Source organism: Strix aluco, chromosome 13 (assembly GCF_031877795.1).
Source record: "Strix aluco isolate bStrAlu1 chromosome 13, bStrAlu1.hap1, whole genome shotgun sequence".
NCBI classification, from domain to species: domain Eukaryota; kingdom Metazoa; phylum Chordata; class Aves; order Strigiformes; family Strigidae; genus Strix; species Strix aluco.
The window spans coordinates 21,401,583-21,423,859 of record NC_133943.1 but is presented as its reverse complement, the minus strand read 5'-3'; positions in this window follow the sequence as shown (position 1 = coordinate 21,423,859).

The window sequence follows — 22,277 nt, the reverse complement described above, 5'->3', positions numbered from 1 at the left end:
GTGACCAAACACAGAATTGAGAAATAAAGACACATGTGCATCAGCAGCCTCACATGTGCATGCTAGCTGCATGCCTGTGCTGCACAGCAGCAACCGTCGCTTCCCATGACCCAGCTGAGTTTCTCCTCTAGAGAGCTGCTGGGCATGCTGGCATGTGCAGCGGTCGCTGTGGCCATGCCAGAGGGTGCTGTGGGGTGCAGGGGTACAGTCTGTGGTCCCAAACACAGGGACCCACTGCAAGACCTGAACAGGACGCTCTCTCAGCTCTTACATCCATGACAGCTACGGAGGATGGCAGATTCCCCCTGCCCCTGGCAGCACACAGAGCTTTCCAGTGTGGGCCAGCAAAGCCGCACCCCTGTCTAGACAGCGAACTTCTAGCACAGAAACTCCTTGACATGGGTGCTGTGGTCTTGCACTGCCAGTGTCCCCATTCAGTGCCAGCCCCTTCTCAAAGAGACACCCTGCTCACCCTCCCTCTCGCTCCACTCTCCCCTGGGCTCTGCAGCGGAGCAGCGCTGGGACAGCCTGGCAATGCCGGCCAATCAGGATAGGAAACTCTGCAAAAGAGGCTTTGTAAACTAAACAAATACCAGTTGAGGAGCCAGTTTCTTCCTTCTCCTTTGTACACTCATTGCAATCTGGCAGGGACTGGTGCGTGCACGGACTGAGGGCTGCAGACGGCGCTGGGAGGAACTCAGTCTCCCACTGAAACACGCTCAGCTTGGGGGCAGGAGGATGCAGCTGTTTAATAGCCCACATAATGTTTTGCAGCAAACAGGCCAGATCCATTTGCTAAGGGCAAGCAGCAGTGAGCAACTTGAAAAATCAAAATCTCCCCATAGAACTGAGCTCAGCTTCACCTCCCATGGGTCACGGGATCACTCGAGGGATCAAGACCTGTTTCAGGTGGCCTGAGAGCATGAACTTATCACAGGTCTCTGAAAAGCTTGCACTGGCAAGATAGCTAATGATTGGGACAACCTCAGCTTTGGGAGCCCTGAATGTCCTTGAGAGGGTGTCCAGCCCCTGAAAGCAGAGATCCCTCTGGTACATGAGATCCCAGGTGACAGCCCACAGATATTCTCAGTCCTATGGTGGAAAAACCACCCCCAGCCTGTGAGCTGGAGGGCCTGCTGCAGGTGGGGGAAGTTCCCACCACCTGCTTCTAACACCGCTCAACCATGTATCATGGCGCTCGTGCTGGGAAGTGCCTGGACATTCCTAGTTGCCCTTGGCTCCACCATCTCCAAAGCAGTGAAATTTGGTCCTAGGAGATCTCCTGCCAGATTCCCAGCCCTCGGCACTGCTGCAGGTGTTGTTCCTACCTGGGCTTTTCAAAGGTCCTGATTTATACAGTGGCTGAGCAGCACAGACACAAATGTTTGTGGAGCAGGTCAGAAGAGCATGATCCATTTTAAAGATGGTAAGCAGAAGCACATAGGGGTGTCTCTTGGTTACAATCAGAGGCAGTTTCGTTCACAGAAGAACTGGAGCAGTGCTGAGTGCTCTTGAAAAATCCCAGCCCTCATAAAAACCACATACGCTCTAGAATAGACCCTAGACCTGCTAGTTTCTCATCCTACATTTCATCCACAAAACTCAGCTGTATTTCTAAAATCTCACGTGATGTCAGCTTGTTTCCCTGTCTGCAGGCTTTAAAATAAAAAAGACCCATCTCTGGTCTTCCTTTGTTCTTCCCTTTAGACAACTGGGAAGTGATGCTCACTCCTCACAATCCTTTGAAAGTGATTGCTCTCACAGTGGGGGTCAAAGAATCGATATTCCCTATTGCATGGGGTCTCCTGGAAGGAGATATTCTTATACTAGAACATATTATTCATTTCCATCAAGTAGCCTTCGATTTACAGATGCTCACAGACCTGGCCCAGGTCAGTGGAAGAAGTGCCTTTGTGCAAAAACAAGAGAAGACATTGGAGCCCACCATTCAGTACTGGCAGCACTGTGAAGAACTTATCCAGGCAGCTCAACAGCAAACACAAGGATTATTATGTTGTGTCAGGTGGAATTGCCGATGCAAGTAATCAAGAAAAAGCCTGCAAACAAGGCTTTATGGACATGGGAAGGAGCTAAAGACAGAGTCTTCAGAAGAGCACATGGGACAGGTTCTGGGAAGCAGTGAGCACCTAAACTGCATTCTAAACTGCATGCTGGTTTTTGAGCTTAACTGTACTCAAGAAATAGGATCTTGTATTCATCATAACAAAATGGATTGACCCACTATATTTTATTAATATTTTCCTTTTCCGTAAAAAAATAATTCTTCAGGAACCTAAATGTTATCTGGTTTCAGGTGAAAAGAGAAAGGACCAACAGTTCAGACACTAATGAAGGGTTGTGTTTAGAGCTGCTCCTTAGCCTGTATTAAGTAAAAAAATTACACTTGCTCATTTGCTATATGAACTCTTCTGTCCATGCTCTTCAGATGTTCTGCAACTGCAGAAGAGCCTCACTGCCTTGTAACAGCATGCACAGATAATACATGATGCATTGGAAGCAGAAGGGCACACTGGAAGGACTGTGTCCAGGAACTTCGCCTGTAATGCACCCAGAGAAAACAAATGCAAAGTGGGGCTGATATGAGAGAGGGGGGTGGGGATGCCTCCAGCAGAGCCCACCTGGCTGATCCCAGGGGAATACAGAGGTGTCACATGGAGAAGGGACCAGGCAGGTAAGCTGGAGGGCGAGCTCTCAGCAAGTCAGTCACTCCACAGTACCTGGGCACGCACTGGACAGTGAGTAGCTCACAGCACTTTGACCGAGGAGAGGAATATATGAATTACTTGACACTTAGCACTGGTCAGAAACATGCAATTACTACAGCACCTAGTGCACAGTGATCAGCATGTGTATCCGTGTCTTGGGATGTGAATTTGTCCAGAGACATGCAGGTTCCTGCAAGACAGGGAAAAATATCACAGAACAATCTACAGCATCGGTGTCAGGAGAATACTCTGGCATCTTGATTTCAGTTCCCAAGCATGTGGTAGCTGGAGGAGTAGCCTTTAGGACTAGAAGAAGAAATGAAGTCCTGCTTTGTGCTGGGGTAACACGAGAAACTCAAACCAGAATATGATGCTACAAATCATATGTGATTCAATTAGGGCAACATGACTAGCTCTCTCTTCACCAAGCAGAAATGGTCTGACGTGGCTCAAAGCCATCTTTCCAAAGCAAAGGTAAGTTCACCTCCTTGAGTATCCCATTTCTTTATTTTCCCTCAAAGGAGGCTTTTGTACAGCAGAGTGGTAAAAGAGGAGGCTGAAGACCCTTCATATACATTCTTTTTTTTTTTTTTTTTTTGTTGTTCTGCCTACACACAAAAAAGAATAGACTGGTGGGTAGAAAGAGGAAGGGAAAGGAAGAGTTGGAGGTTGCCTTTAATGTTTCTGGGGCTAGTGAGAAGAACAGTGGTGAAGATATTCCTGCAGATATTGGGGTATGAGCTCAGACTCTGTTTCAGACTTGTGGCAAAGCTGCCAGGCTGAGGAGAGGAGAAGAGGATGCTGGTTGCTGACCATGGAAACTGGCCTTTCCCACTTTGAAAGAGGTGTCCCTCAGCAATGCATGCAGCACAGATCCAACAGCACACCTGGTCTGTTGTCCAGGTGCCCCCATTGAATTGCTTAAGACCTGGAAAAGAGGAGAGCAGCAAAATGTAACAGCAGATGGCATCACTGATGGAAGAGGAGAGGCAGCAGCTGGGTCCCTTCCTAGTAACTGTAGGACAGATTCGGAATTTGCTTTAACTTGGAGCAGCTGAATAAGAACAGGGAACATTTTCACTTGCCCAATAGGAATGAAAATTTTGCTGAAATGAGGCAAATTCTTCAGCAGATTAGATGCATTAACAGGGTATGGACAGATTCCCCTGGACAGAGGATGGCAACACCTTCAGCACTCTGTTTGGCAGACTGCTTCTTGAAACCGCTTTGCAGATGTGGGGCAATACAGCTTGTGTTCGACTGGATGGTGTCCCAGCTTCTTCATAGACTCTCTGGAGTGAAAGGCTACAGCGACAATACAAGATGGAGAGCAATTCTCATCACTACTGGCAGAAAACTTACCCTTGCTTCCTGCACACTCCCATCTCTCTGCCCCCACTGCTTTCTCGTCTCATTCTTCACTTCGCACACTAAAGTCCTTGCATAGGGAACCAAGCGCTGAACAGTTCAGGGCAGTTCAGGTCCAAGACAGGAGCCTTGAGAGGCTGTAATGGTGAGAAAGAGGAGGAGGATCTGGACAGCTATGCTGGGAAAATATCAGAAATTATCGCTTCGTTGCTGTGGGGCAGCAGAACACTCTAGGAAGTCCCAAGGAGAAGAAATGAGCTTCTAATGAAGGCAAAGGGCCAGATATGTGGACACACATCGTGGTTACAAGACTTATCATGCAGAGACCTCTGAACACAAGGACTTGGGGACTTCAAGTCCCCCCTAAAGCAGAACAACAAGCTTAGAGCCAGCTACTGAGCCCAAGCAACTTATCTTTGTAAAGTGTTTTGCCATGGTAGAAAGAAGCCCAGAAAAGAGACCTCAATGCTTTGAAGTGAGTGCTGGAATTATTGCCAAGGACTCATGGCAAAAGATCGTGGGAAAAGACTTTCTATTGATTCTTTTTTTTTAATTAGTTACTTAAAGCTTCCTCATCTTGGCCAAGGGAAAGGAACCATTCACTATTGCCTGCTGTTCAGAATAGCTCCTGTATCCATTTATCATGTACTAGGAGATGCAAGCTACTTGTTCTAGGGTTGTAACTCCATTGGGAAAGTTTTCAGTTAAGACAAAGGAACCTCTTTGGTTCTGGTTAGATTATATATGTTTTTTCAAATCCTCTAAAGTATCTACGTTTTGGATCATAATCCCTTATGAACAACTGGCGCATCACAGTTGCCAGTCAGTGGCTAGCACCAGATGCTGAGAAGCAGAGGTGAGAAGCCCTGCTGAAAGAGCTGTGGGACAAATGTCCCCCAGCACTAGGTCCCACCCCAGTCTGCACCTTATTAGATTACAAAGTGGAAATTCATTTTCTAAACTGTTGCGATTGCTCATGCTGGGAGACTATGGATAACTGTACATGAGCGCCCAGGAGAGTCAGAAAAAGCAGCACCAGGAGGATTTAGGAGATCTGACAATGTCAGCCAGCTGGAGTGCTTGGAAGTGCCCACCTCTACCAACAAGATACTGTGGGCTGCTCTGGCTTCCTAGGAAAGATTTTAATACATCACCAATTCCTATATGTGTGATATGTCTCACTGATAAAGTGAGTGCTATAATTCACATCCAAGCACTAGTGTGAGCTATTGCACCAATAACAGTGGGTACACTTCACCCAGAAAAAGGCTTTGTAGTGATCTGCAGCCTAAAAGGGAACAGCAAGAATCGGTGATACTCACTGTTCGTTGAGGAAAGTGGAAGAAATGGTGTTCTTTTGTACAGGGGAATATGAAGGGAGTACATGGGTAGAGACAAATCAGCCCAGCACAGAAATGGCAACTTGTGCTCCCTGAGGAAGAAAGTCTGGATCCTGTGACTGAATCAGCCAGTGACCTTGGGGAAGTGACCTCGGCCTTATCTACACAGAGACAATCACGAAAATGAATCTGAATTAACCTTTGCAAATTGGATTAGCTAAACTTCATTAAACTGTCTATGTGGACATTCCTGTTTCAGAATTCAAGTAGCCTCCACTTATCCTAGCTTACCTCATGTCCACAATAAACGACAAGAAATCAAACTCATCTTTTTTCCATTATGAATAGGACTACCCATACAACTGTTTTAAGTGCAGTTTAACTAAACCACTCTAACATCCAGGTTTCTGTTCCTTCAGACTAATGATCCCTGGTGGTCTCACGTTTCTTTGTCTTCCTACCATGCTGTCTATTTGGACAAGGAAATCTAGTCTCTAGATGAAGGAGCAACTCTGTATGCACAGACTATGCCTACTGCAGGATCAACATAACCTGTAGATGAGTCTTTTATGTAAGTAGCAGTGCAATGGAAAACATGTTGATCTAGGTAGGAAAATGTCTATCAGGGATGGGTCAATTTGAACCCAGCTGAACAAAGCCTGATGAATGCATTCCCTGGTACACATGGGGCACTTCAACCTCCCTGCCCCTGGAACAGCAGTGGAGCTGGGTGAAATCAAACCAGGAGATTTCTGGAGTTTCTTGAGAACAATTTCCTTGAGGTAATCAATGAGGTAACATGGGGGAAATGTTCTGCTGCAGCTGTGACTCACAAACCAGGAAGACCTGGTCAGGAGTGGGAAGGCTGAGGACAGCCTTGGCTGTAATAAGCATGGCATGAGATGGCAGAGTTTCAACTACTAAAATAAGGATGCAAGGCACATAGCACCACTCCAACCCCAGATGCAAAACAGGTTTCAGCTTTTTTGGAGATCTGCTTAGCAGGATTCTGTGAGAGGCTTTCCTGGAGGGCAAAGAGGCCAAGACAGCTGGTATGTCTTCATGGACCACCTCCTCCAAGCACAAGAATGGGCCATTGCTGTCTGGAGGAAGTCAAGAGAGTGGGGCAGAATCTAGTATCAATTAACAGGGGATGCCTGACTGAGCTCAGGTGCAAGAAGGAAGTACACAGAAGGTGGAAGTGGGCACAGGCAATCTGGGAAGATTGGAGCAACATTGTCTAAGTTGTATCGGGTACATAGAAAAAGCTCAGCTGCAGTGGGAACCAGCAACAGATGCAAAGGGGAATGAGGAGGCTCCTAGGAGTACATTGGGAGCAGAAGAAAGGCTGAGGGAGAGGTGACCCTGCAGCTCACTGGGGCAGGACCTAGTGACTACAGACCCAGAGTAGCTGAAGTACTCAAAACCTTCTTTGATTCAGTTGTTGTTGCTGAGATTTGCCCTCAAACCTCCCAGATTCCTGGTTCTACAGCGAGGTCTGCAGTGGTGAGGCATTATTGATGCTAGAGTAAGACTGATTTAGGACGCATTCAAGCCATCTGAACATACATTAGTCGACAGGACCAAGTTGGATGCACTCAAAGGTGCTGAGGGAGATGGCCGATGTTGTGGCAAGGCTCCTCTCTGATCTCTTTGGAAGATGGTAGCAATCAGGAAGGCAAACACAGCTCTGAGCGGGACAAGGAGGAGAGTCTGGTGAACTACAGCCTGCCCAACATCACCTCTGTCACGGGGAAAGTGATGGAGCAAATCCTCCTGGCAATCACTGCCAAGCACCCGAAGGATAAGAAGGGCACAGCCAGCAGGGATTTACAAAGGGCACATCGTACCTGACCAACCTGACTACCCTCAATGGCAAGAAAACTGGCTATGTGGGTAAGGCATGGATAAGAGGAGAACAGTGGAAGTAGTTTGCCTTGCCTGTAGTAAAGCCTTCAATGCATACTTTATAGCCAGACTGGGACATATGGACCTGATAAATAGAAAAGAAGGCGGCTGAAAAATAGGATCATCACAGGGTGATGATCATCAGTACAAAGTCCACTTGGCAACTCGTTACTAGTGAGATCCTGGAGGGACTGGGTCTCAGGCCAGTACTGTTTTACAGCTTTACTGACGGCCTGGATAATTGGGCAAAGTGTACTCTCAGGAATTTTTCAGATGACACCAAAGGAAGCAATGGGGAGGGAAGCACTCGATACCCAAGAGGCTGCAGCTGCTGTTCAGAGGGATTCAACAGTCTGGAGAAATGGGCAGACAACAAAAGCAAGTACACAGTCCTAACGACATAACCTCATGAGGGAACAGGACAGGCTAGGAAAGAGCTGGCTGGGAAGCAGCTTGATAGAAAGCAGCTTTGCAGAAAGGAGGTGGGATTCCTGGTGAATAAGAAGTTGAACAGGAGTTGATACTGTGTCTACAGCAAAGGCTAACTATACCCTCAGCTGTGTTAGCAAGACTGTAGCCAGCACGCCAAGGGAAGTGATAATTCCCCTTTGTTTGGCTGTTCTGAGATTGCTTCTGAAACATTGGGTCCAGTTTGAAACTTCCTAGGACAAAAATGACATTGACAGATTGAAGTAGGTCCAGCAGAGGCCACCAAGACATTTGTGGGGCTGAAGCACAAGAGGTACGAGGAGAGACAAAGACAGCCGGATTTGTTCAGCCTGGAGGAGAGCAGGCAGAAGATCTAACTGCTTTCTGCAACTACCTGAAAGAAGGGGTGGAAAAGATAGAAGGACTCTTGGAGGTGCAGAGTGGAAGGATGAGATGTGATTGGTGAGTCTGGAGTGCAGAAAATTCCTGATAGATACAAGGAAAAACGTCTTCAGCTCATGACAGAAAGCAAGAGGCAGGGGTGAAAGCTTAAATTGAGCTTCCCAGCCCATGGGAGAGACTGTGGCTTGAGCCTCAGATCAGGGCAATTAAGCTCAGCTACAGCATCAACATGTCAAACATTAAGACAAGGCCAAGAAGGACCATGGAGTCTCCATCTGTGTAGGTTCTAAACCCTCTACTGGGCAAAATCCTGAGCAACCTCATCTAGGCTGGCCCTGCTCTGAGCAGGGCTTGAACTGGAGACCTCCTGAGGTCCCTGCGGACTTAAGTTGTTCTATGATCTAAGTCTGGGCTTTGACATCCCAGACAGTGCCAGGCTCACCCACAGGTCCTCTCAGGAAAGGGTTGCTCGCATCATGATGGCAGTCTACTTCGGAATTTAAGGATGCTCTCCATCATCATGTTTGGGCACTGCTAGTGAGGGATAGAGAAGTACTCCCTCCATATCCATATAATCTGGATGAGTGGAATAGTAGGTACATAATAAAGGAATAATAATAACTGCAGTTCCTTTCCAGATTAGTCTAACTACTAATCAAGGAATCAGTCTGATCTCTATTCATATGTAAAGGTGTTCACCAAAGCTAATCCTCTGAACTTGCTCATACCTTTCCATCAGTGGCTCCACATATGTCTTCAAAGCTCCAATGAAGCCTGTCAGATGTGTCACTGAATTCAGCCTTGCTCACAAGTGGGGAGAGTGAGGTTCAGAGAAGTCAAGTAATTTGTTGGAGACATGGTGATCACTGTGTTAGGTAGATCGTCAAAGCATTGGATGCACCTGCCTTGTGTTCCTGTTTCAAGTATTTTTCACCCTGCTTTATAAATCTGGACATAGTCCACTCTCACATCTCAGCTGATGCATGGGAACACACTAAGCAGCAGTAATGCAAGTGGGTCTCTGAGCCCTGCAAACAATTCCCTAAAGACACACAACCTCCCCTCTCTTCACAGAGGGAAACTGCTTTTATTTCCCTGACTCTCCCTAAACCTCTTGCTGCTCCCAATTTGAAGTTCTTTCCTGGGGCACTTTCAATAGGATATCTGGGAAAATCAGGCTTTTTAAATCTCTTTTCGTTTGTGTTGGTTTGTTTTTTTTTTTTTTTTTGCAATTTAAGGAGATAATAATTATGGAGATCATTGTGTTGATGCTCTACTAGACAATCAGAGAGGCTCAGCCACCGAACTGCTGGCAGCAGGTGGACTGTGAGTTGCTATCTGCTCCAGTCTCCTGCCAGGAGTCCCCCACCCCTCCTCAAGCAGATCTGCTGATGGGTTGTTGTGTATTTTTTGTTGTTGTTGTTGATGATTGCTGACATAAAAGAAGCTAAAACGACACCATTTTAAGCTGAGTATCCAAGGCGACCTCATTAACATCTCTGCAGAGGAGCCCTTTAAAAAACATCAGTCACGTTTGGTAGTCCTAAGTGGAAGAGAAACAGTTCTGTGTTTTCTTGATCAATTGCTTAAAATTCAAGGTCGGGGTGCAGAGCAGGGAGGGCTCCCCGCCAGTCACTGCAGGGTTGGGCTGAGGGTTTTTTTGGAAAATAGTGATGCTGTCGTACTGGAGAAAATCCATGCGCTCCCTCAGAGGAGCACTATTGGGAATAAATGCTGGAAGCTGTTCCACTTGAGCAGATGGCTGAAAAACTTTGGCTGAGAAATAAATTGAGTATGACGGTCTGAGGGCCAATCACAGATGGATGAAATTCTAGTGATGTCCCAAATGTCCTGAACATAGAAGGTTCTCTTCTTTCCCCTTTTGTGCTAAAAACCATAGTAGGATTTTTAATACAGACTGAAAAAATGTTGATGGAGTGAGACACAGAGATAACGGTTTAATGTCTTCTGGATCAGCACCACGTTTAGAGGAGCCCTGAGATTCTGCCACCTCCAGGTCAGCAGTGGAGGAAAGAGCTGATCATGCATGGACCATGACAGAGGGGCTGGGAAATGCCCCCGCTGCACAGCTGCGGTGGAGATCCTGCACTCCTCCAGACACAGCCTGGTGTCCACATGCAACACCAGATGTTGGAATACTCTTGCTAAAGACAAGTCTTGCAGAACTCAAAAGTGAATAATTTTTTCTTCAGGATCTTTCAACCCTGCCTCAGGGTAGACTGGAAAACTGTGCTCCCAACATGTCGTTACATGGAGAAGTCACTAGGAACTCCTTTTCTTGGTTTTGGGCTGTCTCCATAAGCCCAGGGATGGCCATTAAGGTTTATAATCTTAACAACCATTCTCTCTCCAGTGCAGCACATAAAAGGAGTTGTGAGGAGCTGGGGTTTCAAATCATGGGCTCTGAGATCCAACCCAGTGCAAATCTCAGACTTCAACTCATCTCTGCTCAGGCTCAGAAGTGAGATGAGCCACATTTCAAATGGTACATGTCTTGCATGTCCTGAAAACACCCTGAGAGCAGATCCTCCCTTCCTAATTCCTCAGCTGACAGGATGCCATAAGAGCTGGTAAGAGATCAGCTGTTTAGTTAGGTTAGCATAGCCTGGCAATCAACAGTACCTGAGCCTAGCATGATTCCCCAGGGACCCAGTCCTCTGTACTGTGAGGACTAGAGGACAGAGCAATCCTGTGCCCTTTCTAGCAGACAGACAAGGCCACACACCCACCATACTCAGATTTCTTTCCTTGAACAGGCCCCCCTTCACTACTTCTCATGATGGAGGAAGCTCATGCATGTGAAGGCTGTTGTAACCAAGCCCCAACGTGCAATCTCATGGGGCAACCTGAGCAGCTTCCAACAGGAAACATCTTCTGTGATCAAGTGACCAGCTGGACCAGTTATGGGGGATTTAATCATTGCTTCAACAACACAGGACACAGGACAAAAACCCATGGAACTACAAGAAGGGTCTATGCTGCCTGTGAAGTCTTGGTACCAACTTGCATTAGCTTGTGCAATTTACTTAGATATCAGCTAGTGATGTATGGCCAGGTCAATGACAGCTGTGGCACATAGGACCACGTCATGAGGACTCATCAGGACTCACTGAAAGCTGTACGAGAGGTAGACAGGGTTACAATAACTCCTGGCAGCACTGCCTGAGAGCACTGCCTATGGGACTGAGATAGATATTAAAGGCTGGATTTAGCCTGCATCTGCAGTGCCCAGCAACAGCTTTATCAAATGAGCTTATCAGCAATGCTGCTTATTCCTATCAGCCAGCGGCTGGTATGTGCTGTATTAACTACCTTCAGCCCTTTGTGTTGGATGCCCCTTTAAAAGCCAAGGTTTGAAAACATTCTTTGCAACTCAGGGTTGTATTTGGGTTTTTTCAACAAACACACATTCACACTCATGTCATCCTTGTGGGTTCTAGTCCCAAGAGCAAAGGAGACAAAAAAGTACCTCACTAGGAACAGTCTTCATTGCTGAGAATGTAGGTGATGAAATTCCCATGGGAAGTGGATGTGAAATCTGCTCCGTCTGTGCAGAGAGCAGGACCTTCCACGCCCCTGTGGCTTCCTTGGCCAACCTCACTCCGCTTTATGTTTGCTGGCTGAGTCTGGCACTCAGGGTGCCCTGCTTGGTCCCACACCAAACTGGCAGAGAAGTTTTAAATACTGTCAAAGACTCTCCACTGAAGACAGAAGAGTTTCAATCCTGGGCTGGGCCCTGCCTTTGCACTGTGGTCAAGCAGAAAGGGGAAGTCCAGATTTGGAGATGTTTTTGCCATCTGCTCCAAGGGCACAGGGCATGGCCAGTGCAAGCAGAGAGGAGGGGTGGCATGCACACCAAGGATGGTGCTTCACTCCTCATTTCATGGTATGTGAGCAGGGACCCTTGCATCTGTCTCCATCATCAAAGTTCTACAAATCAGATCATGACTGTAGCATGACACAGGACTAGTGGCATCAGGTGGCACAAAGGTCCACCAAGGCTCAGCAGCTTGTCTCCAGCACTGATCAATGTATAGGACAGGATGATCATGGTCAAACACTTTTCCAAGATATTCTTCCAGTCTGCAATAGTCTGTGGTTTAGAGACTTCCCAACACAGAGGTAAAGTCTTTGTATTTAGTCATTCTCAATGGATTTCTTTTCCATGACCTTGTTTGTGAGTCTGTACTCCCCAGTAAAGTCAGAAATTCAGATGCTTCATTATAAGCATTTTCTTTACCATTTCCTGATTAATCATCCCCGCCACTATGGTCATTACAGTGGTTCCTAGAGACCAAGCAATTGTAGGCCTCATTGGTTAGGCATCACGTAGCACGCAGTTCTCACTTCAGAGTTATGATGGAGTAACTGAGCGGAACCACCAGTGGGATGTGGGCAAAGTCACATCCCCAGGAGGAGGACATGGGAGGTACCTAGCTGCAAGGCACACAGTGAGCAGCAAGCCACTGGAGGAGATGGGAAGAATGTCAGAGGAGGGTGAGGTAGGGGAAATAGAGAAGTGAAGCTGGAGGTGCACATGGATTAGTTAATCAGCATTATTAACAGCATAGGTGAGAGTGTGCTACTGAATCTCTTAATCCAGTTATAACCATGCAACATGGTCATTTCCTGCCATTCTAATGGACCATTCATCCTTTAAGTTTGGAAAAACAATAGCAATAACAACAACAAAACCAACAAAAAGGGCACTTTGGGTGTTTGTGCAGTTTGGGATTTCCCTACTATAAAAATGTACCAACTCTTGAAAGAGATAACATCTTCAGGAAGAACCAGGCTGCCTGGCTCACCCATGTATTGATGCTATAGTTAACATTTCTGAGATACTCAGAAGTGACAAGGTTGATGATTGCGTGCAGACCTCCTGGGCTCCTGTGTGTGGTACAGCAGGGCCAAGACACAGCAGATCTGACCTCGTGAGAATGTACTTAGATGCAGGTATAGGGGATTTAAGTGGTGGAGCTGCCTTTACCCTACAACACACATGAGCCAGCAAACAGAAGACAGCGCACAAGAAAATACGAGGGGATGGATGGGAGGATGGAGGACAAACTTTGAAAAGATCAGTGCAAAGAGGTGTGGATCTGCTCACAAACAATTAGTGACTCGGGGAGGCAAAACTTCTGGACTGTGCATCCTCAGCTGCTAGTGCCTCTTTACATCCTTACGCAGACATGAGTCCTTCCCACCAGAGGAGGTGCCAGCACTACCATAGCAGGTGGCGTCCCACGTGCCATGTCACAGCGAGATAGCAGCATTACAGTGATGGTGCTGTGGCTGCTTGGGAGAACTGACCAAAGTGTGACCTAGCACGTCTGAAAGGCAGGAATGGGGGAACCCAGTGTCTTCCCCAGGGGCATGTGAAAATCAAATCAAGCCTTTCAGTGTAGGGGAGGGGTCGCTGACTTGGGAACGTGAATCTATTTGACACACAAAGCCCTGAGTCCCTGTTCAGTCTCAAGCTCCCGGTGCATAGGTACCTGTGCAGAAAGTGCTGCCCTTGAGTTCCCATCCAAGTGGTTTATGTCTCAGTTACACACCACTGAACATTCTAAAACCTTCTATTTGAGAAGAGAGAAAGGCAGGGGTGTGCTGTTCCTAGAATTTCAATCCGTTCTGGAGGTGTGGTTGAAGGCAGCAAAGCCTTCTAGCTTCTTCTAGACCAATGCAGAGACAAGGACTTGAGGTCCAAGATGGAGCAGATCAGAACCATCCACTAAGCTGAATTAAGACAGCACATCTCAAGAAAAAAGACTGGATTTTAGCCGCTTTTTCAGGAACCACCTGGCATTTCAACAAGCCAGTTTGGTTAAATGAGGTCGAACTACCTCCATTGACAGTTCCAGAGGACACAGCTGCATGGAGGAAGTTGACAAATTGCACCAGCAGTGCACAGGATAAAGAGGTCTTGGTGGCGGGGGCTAGCATGTCCACTGATGCTGCAGATTTGCAGCACAAGCAGGCAGAGCTCTTGGATCCTGTGCTGCTGCTTAGATGTGGCCCAGCTGGTCAGAGAAGCAAACATGCAAAGGTTGGAGAAACCAAAGGGAACTGTTCAAACTTGGTGTTGCTTTCAGTGGAAACCAGCAGAGCACTGGCTGAGGACTCTCCAGCTATGTGGCGTACCACATGCCATCTGAGCCAAAGCCCTCAAAGGATTTTGTGAGAACATGAAGGGTGGGTCTACATGGTCCCTGCCAGAAAATAAGGGTTCACTCTGCCCACACCAGAAGACATCTGAAGGAGCATGAATCCCTCACTGCTACTGACTACACGCTACTGTGTAGACACTCCAACACTCCTGGAGAGAGGCTGAAAGGGCACAGGGTGTCCCTTAGCACCTCTGGGGGAACAATGGTGGAGAGGAAGGAGAATATTGTGCTAAAGCAGTATCGTTCCAATTCCTTTGGTAATGCTTCATTGCCTGATTGGAAAATTAGATTCTCTAAAAAAAAAATGCTTATTAGGAGGCATTTTCTCAATCCCACTTAGCAGATTCATGATTTAGCAGCAGCCACATCTTCTCACTTTACCTCCACATAGTGGCTGATGTGGCTTTCTGAGTCCTGTAGACACTGTACTCTTGGAGGGGCTGGGACCTTCTGCCTCCATGATGGGCATTGGAATCCCAGGCCCGAGAGAGATCTCTGGCTTCTCTGTGTCAGATTTCTGGCTTCGTGTGCAGGGTTGGGAAGGGTATTTTCCTCCTGAAAGCCAAGGGAAGTTATCTGGGTGCAACTTTTTGAGTGGCTCTTTGAACCAGAAGTTACTAGAGGTGCAGAACAAAGAACAGAAAGCTGCTCCTAAAAAACCTCATGTGCACAACCCAGCCTCATTCCTTTTAGACAAAAGCACCTACAACATCAGCCAAACATTTAATGTTGGCAGCACTGCCTGGAGCACACAGCCTGCGGCACTGCAGCAGAACTCCGACAGTCCCACTCCAGCAGCAGAGCAATCAATCTCCTCTCGTTGTTGGCCTCTGCACCAGTCAATGTTTCTCAGCCATTTCTCCAATACCTGCAGGCTCAGTACCCACTGCTGTAACCCATGGTTCTGTGACTGATGTTTAAGGGAGGGTTGCTCAACTCTGCGCAGCACTCACCTCACCACTTCTGCTGCTGTGGATGGTAAGGCATTCCCCCAAACTGTGAGAATCGAGTCCAGCACACATCAGTCTTTTGCTAATCAGGCTCAACATATGCAAACTGTTGAAAAAGTGGGCCTAGCAGAGACCCCTGGCGTGTGAGACCCCTCCAACACAGGGGTGGAGTGAAGGGGCAACTCTGCTCCAGGCTCCATTCATGCCCAAAGGACTCGATGCTTCCAGTTTAGGCTGAAGATGCTAAAAAGTGACAGAACTCTGGATAGGGTCAGGAGTTGGTGACACATGACTTCTGTCATCACTGAGGAGATCAGTAGACTGACTGGTTGGTGCTCAAAGGAAGAGATCAGGAAGGGGCTTTGGGATTGCACCAGTTCTTGCCTTGCTAATGTCATCCTGAAAAAGGACCAAGTGTGGACAGCCCACAGAAAACATTACAAAAACCTCCAGCTAAGATCCGTCCCCTCATGAGCTACATCAGCTGCAACAGCATGCCTCAAACCAGAAATGGATTAGTTTGTTTAAACTCTCCTTGCAAATCACTTCTAATCAGCAGCTAATTTTTTGCTGAGTCCAGGCATGCAGGTTGTTCAGGAGGGCTGGAGCTGCCTGTAGAAATATGCAGTCACCTGACCAGGGCCTCGTCGTCTTTGCAGGCTGTTTTGTAAACAGTCATTATAAATAATAAATCAACAGTGTGCTAATGAAATGAGCTCGTTTTAGGATGCTTTAGAGAAAGCCTCCAATTTAATATTAAAGAAACTCTAATCCACTCTGGCAAATTACGAAGAGGAATAAACTATCTTCAAATAATGATGAAATATTCAGTTTCTGCCTTAATAGCACAGAAACTGAAGGGGAAATATTCAGAGGCACAGAGGAGAGTTCAGTTCCCCAATCCCGTTGCAATCAAAGGAGAGCTGTTGTACCATGGTGCCTTGAAAACCTATTAAACACTGATCTTATGTCCATGAAAATCAAAGACCTGCAATCACTTTGGTGGGCACTGCCTTCATCCTTCAATGAAGTAAAAAAAAACTTTCTAAGTCAGTGCTACCATGAAGTGGTCATGGCCAAGCGCTGTTTATAGTAAGAAATTTGTTGCTCCAACATGTTTTAAAGTAAAGGAAGGACCTGAGAAACAAGGACCTAAGAGACACTCAGATCAGGAGGGTAGGGACTGGGGAACAAGCAAGATGAGTTATATGACTTTGCAATGAAGTTTTGGGCTCATTTAGCTGTTGAGACAAGCTAAGCATATACAGAAGAGAGCACAGGTCTGAGAGATTCATCTTCCCTCTATTTTTGAGAGTCAGTCCTGAGAATCAGAAGTTGGTCTGTGAAGTTATAGCAGAGACACAAACACACCAACATCTTCCTACACGGACAAGCAAGTCATCAGAAGAAGGGGAAATAGAAGTAGTAAGTGAAGACAGAAAGCTGGCTGTAAGGAAAGCTGCTGGGAGAAAGCTGCATGAGAGACTCTGTGTTTTTTCTCAGTGGGGTTCAGTGGTATATGGATTTGAGAGGACTGAGAAGGACTGTTCTATACTATTCTATTGGTCCTTATGTGGGAAGCCACATGAAATAGCTTCTCTTTAAAAGCCATTCATGGACTGATGAAAATTTCTGCCAGCACAGCACCCTCAGCACTTCCCTATAAATACAGGGCCAGCCAGAAACAAGTGCAAACACACAGATTATTAATGGTCTTTGTCAGTGATCCTTTATCATACAGAGATGTTTGAGCTGCCAGCACAGCTTGGGAGCTCAAACCTGGTTATGAGGTGGTGGATGTTCTGGTTCAGCCTCCTCTCACCACATGCACACTGGGGTGGCTTTATAAGCAAACACTGTTGGTCCCCTGGAGCTGAAGCTACCCCATCTGCCTGTGGGGTATATAACAGGAGTGGAGCATCAAACTCCCCTCATCATCTATGGAAATTTCTACTGCTCTATTTCTTAGCCAATAGTCCAACCCATCCAAACTGCTCCATGCAGCACACAGCATACCTGGAGCTGTGAACCTGAAAACTTGAGCTGTGTAACTGCAAGAAGGAAAAGCTCGAGAGACATGCTAGAGGGCTGAGAGTTAGCTCTAGCCTATGAGGACATAAGGAAGCTCTGCACAGGTATCTCTGGCCATGAAGAGCAATAAATGTCCAACTATAGCAGCTAGATGCAGAGCTTGAAATCTTCCAACAACTGCCAACAACCGGAGTTTTAGCACATGGATAAAGTGATTGATCAATTCAAAAGTGCTTCATAGACCCATTACAGATGATGATAATCCATAGGAGAATGCAAGATGCAATAAATGAGGCCCTGATTCAATGCACAGAAAAGTGAGCTGCAGTTGGACCCAGGCTGCTCTGCCCAAAGTGTCTTGTTGGATCATCAGTGTCCAGCTAATCTTGGTACCCATCACACCACCCTGAATAAAGCAAACCAGAAACCAGTCCAGAGTGTCTGGACAACACTAGAGAGCTGGTGGTGGATCAGAGCTCCCAAACAGCTATCAGTACTTCAACTTCTGACACTGACCAGTGGTCAAAGCAGGGCTGAAAGGAGCAGCCAGCACTCGATGTCCGACTATTTCCTCTCATTTCTTATGCAAGTCTCTTATCATCAAGTCATGCCACAGTGACCCACAGCTGCACTGATATACGATGTTGTGCATGCACTGGCATTGTACACCAGAGAGTGCAGCTGTTGAATTTTATACTCCAGCCTTCCTAGGTGCTGCATAAAACACAAAATACAGCCAGTCCCTGTCTCAACAGAGGATGCAGCCTTCTGCAGAAACACCAAAAACATGCTCCACCTTCATGCAAGTTTTCAATGGATAGAATGACTCTTGTCTATTTAATAAGGAACTCGCTAAATATGCATGGATTCAGCAGAGCAAAACAGCTATCTGTCTACCTGGGAGTTTGAAATGGCTCCGGGTTACACTTATTCCTTTATTTAAATTTTTAAAAAGCAAGGTACTCCAGTGTAACAAAGTCTTGCTATTATGCTTACAGAAAGGCATGTTCTGGCCTTTGTCTATGCTGGGAATTCTTCTTGACAAAATAGGGCTGGGCTTGGCCATGGAAACAGCATTCTGACCTGAAGGGCAGACCCCAGCAACATCTGTCCCATGCTCTCAAGCACACTGGCTGTGATGAGAGCCTCTGATTCACTCCATTTGTGAGCTCTGCTGGCATGAGATGAGACAGCTTGCAGAAGAAGGCAAGAAAGTCCAAGAGGCTGGATGCTGCCTTGCAGAGATACTGAACATCTGCGGTCTGCTGCACTCAGCAGGGACAGGGAGGGCTCGCGTACCTTGGAAAGACAGGTCAAACTTGGGACTTGACTGGGGTCTGTCGCTTTAGAGCAATTCATGGCCATTTCCCCCTTGCCTACGTCTGTTTGAACTGTGAGCTATCCGATCTGTAGACATGCCTAGGGACGATTGTAACAAAGGTAACAGGTATTTTTGCTCTCCTTGAAAAGCTACAGTCAGCCATTGCAGCTGAGTAGCATCTTCATGATATTCTTACCAACACTGTGTGAGACCAGGATGTTGAACAGACACAGTGCTGGCTTTTAGCTGCATGGATGAAAGTGATGCCTTTTAAAAGGTGGCACGAGGATTGCCGATGAAAGCAGCCATCCTAGGATCAGTGCAACCTGTGATGACTGAGATTATTTTAAAATACTGTTTACTGCAGTAACAGCAGAGACTGTCAGTTTTGGGGAACGCCCCAGGAGTTCTCACCAAGCACATCCAGCTATAACTTAGAATAGCAGCATATACAGACCCTGCAGCAGGTTTGTCATACTCCTTTTTTACACGGTTTAGTTCTCAATGCTATCAAAAGCTTTGATAGGCACCTCAGAGACCTTACATTTTTTAGCTTGATGATAAGTTACCCTCCGCTAATGCAACACAACTCTTCTCCAAGGGGACAACTCCACGCTCGCTCTGAGACCTCAGCCATGCTCCAGTCTGCCTCTGCAGGAGGTCTGATGCACCTTGTAGCAGGTCCTGAAGATAATTTACTTGAAACTCATGGAGAACAAAGCAGGGTGCACAGATGCAGTGGTAGGCATCCGGCCAAAATCACATTGCTACAACCCTGTCCCATGTCAGCCATAAACTCTCAGCTTGCACTCTACATCTGACACCCTCTGGGAGACAGGCAAAAATCACAGCAGACAGGGCTGGAGGAGCCAACATCAATGGCCAGAAGTCAACGAAGAGACATTGCAGCACAGTCCTCCTCAAGGACATCTAGAGTCATCCAGCAGATGTGGCTAGGTTCGTGTCCTACAAAGGTGTCTGCTGTCAGCTGTTCCTGGGACCAGAACCTCCACAGGCATGTGTGATGAAAGTCCTCCCAAGCTATGCAGTATGACGGCAAAGGCCAAGCAGTTTGTATAGCAAAGGAACTGACACAAGCCTTCCCAGTTTACCCAGCCTTGTCTTTGCTGACCACAGCCCACCAGGCAGCTTTTAGACAAGTCCTGGGAGCAGCTGCAACACTGGAGTTATGTGCCCACTGTTAGAAAGTGGCTGATCCACAGCTGGAAGTGGAGAGTTCCTGTCCCATGGGGGGCTGAACCACTGCCTCCCCAGCCTGGCCACAAAACCCAACAGGACGCCACTCTGCTGTGAAGCCACAGCTCCCATGCCCCCATTTGCACAGCCTGTACTCTGAAGAGTCTCTTCAAAGCTGATGCAGCCCCTGGGGCTTCCTTGGCTGGCTAACAGTGACGCACAAGTCACTGAAAATTACTTTTCAGTGCTCAGGCCCATGGGCTTGAGGTCTGGGAAGAGTTATGGTGACCCACCCACCTAAAACACTGTCCTGGAGCCACAGCTCTGTCTGTGAATGAATGAAGAGCCCTGGGCTGTCAATAGGAGTAAAAGCTCAAATATAACATTGTCTCTCAGGTTTATTCCACATTCTTTCTTCCCTCCCTTTTTCCAGCCCTTTGCTGTCTCCAGCTTAAGCAGCAAAGTTGTCATGCAACTTTGATATTTGCTGTAAAAATAATTCACAGCAGCACCAAACTGGTTGTCTGTGCTGCCCCACTGCCTGTGTGTTCCCAGTACCTCTCGCAGGAGCACTTTAATCGATGCTTGCAGCATCCAACTGTCTGTATGTTCAAAGAAAGGGACGTTATGATGTTAGCACTGTCATGACCTTCAGAGAAAGGGCCTAATTATTCCCAAGCAAGCAGCTTAGTGCTGGGCAGCTGCTAATGAACATTGATAGGGAATGAAAAGCATCCAGATGCAAATTGCAGAACTGACTGAGGAGGTTTATGACTAAGATGATCCTGTGCTGGCTGCAGTTTCATGGTTTTGCTGTGGCTGAACTTTTCCAGATATTTGTCTGTCTCAAATACCCCCTTTCTTCCCCCTTCTACACCTCCTCCCAAGCTGTTTACAAACCAAATGACGGGGGCCATTGCAGGGAGCAGAGCTGTGTGCTGGAGGCCCCAGCTTTCGCTGTGAGAACCAGGTGTTGGTCTTCAGGGAGGCCTCGGCAGCACGGGGCCTGAATCTCCATCTGCAGCATCGGCAGCTGCAGCAACTGCCTTTTGTTTTGGGATGCATGGAAAGCGAACTGCAGTGTCTCTGCAGAATGGAGCCAAGCTAGCAGCAAGCTAGCACACTGTTTCCACAGAGGACACAACTGTCCACAGTGCCAGGCTCTGCTGCCTTGGATCCCCAGGAGCCCTTGGCAATAGGGGCAGAAGTGCAGCAAAGTAAGGATGGCATAATTTTGTGGAGAGGTAATGCTGTGAGAAACAGAGAGATGGGTCAGAGCAGCTGAAAATAGCCTCTGAGCTGGTCGGGTTGCAAAAGGAGCAGTTGCTGGTTCCCACGTAGTCAAACTGCATCCCTAAAAGCCCTGTGCACTTCTCACGGAAAGCTGTGCTGGGGGCTATGATTGCAATCACCCCTGGCAAGACCCTTTCTACACATGGGAGGGGTGATAATCGCTTGTCTATTGTTAGCATCCTGAAGCAGCCCAGAGCGCACTGGCAGGCTGTCATCAGCATGCATTCAGTGCCTGCTGTTTGGCTGCCTGTCCAATTCTACCTTGCACAAGAAAAAGAAAACACGCAGAGGAGATTGCAAAAAACTCAAGCACCCTGAAGACAAGAAGTGTCAAAATTCAAGCTGCCCACTCAGCCTGGCTTTGGCAGACCTCTGAATGCCAACAGGAACAAGTCTTACATTTTATGAGGAGAAACATGCCTTGTTCAGTGTTGAAGAGGTTCAGTCTGTGGAAGGTTGTTTAATGTTTCCCTTCCACATCATCTCCAGCGTGTGTTCTGGCCCTGCTCAGGGCAAGGCTCCCAAATGCCGTTCTGGTGATGGCAGTGTTTGTTCCCTCTGGTCTGGTCTGTAGGATGTCTAATTCTAGTTTCTGGCTTCTTGAGAAAAAGATATCAGTATCAGTAAGATGTCAGCCTGCACTATCCTCGTGTGGCAAAATGGACTGGTCACTGTGCTATGGTGGAGCCCCTAGCCGTCGTGGGTGCTGCCAGCTCTGCTTAGACTACACCTTTGCCTTTGCTCTCCCTGTGCCTTTCCCAGTGGGCAGAGGTGGAGGAGGGCTGCAGACAGCCCCCTTTCAAGTAACTGCTCCTGCAGAACTGCTCAGTCTGTCAGGAGTGTGCAAGTCCATCAAGGACCACAGCTCCTACCAGTCTCCTTTTCCTCCCATCTTGGAGGGACACACCTGAGTCCAGAGGGCATCAGGATTTTGTCAGAGCTCATTTCGGGGGTCACTTAACTTTTCCAAAGTGGCTCGCATCCACCTTACACCAACCATGATCTCATAGCTTGTTGTTCACTCACAGCTTTCCTATGGGCAGTGATGTGATGGGTGACAGACACGCTCCCTGGAGCAGTAGTCCCACACACCTCGTTCCCTGGACACTCTGTGGTCTGGG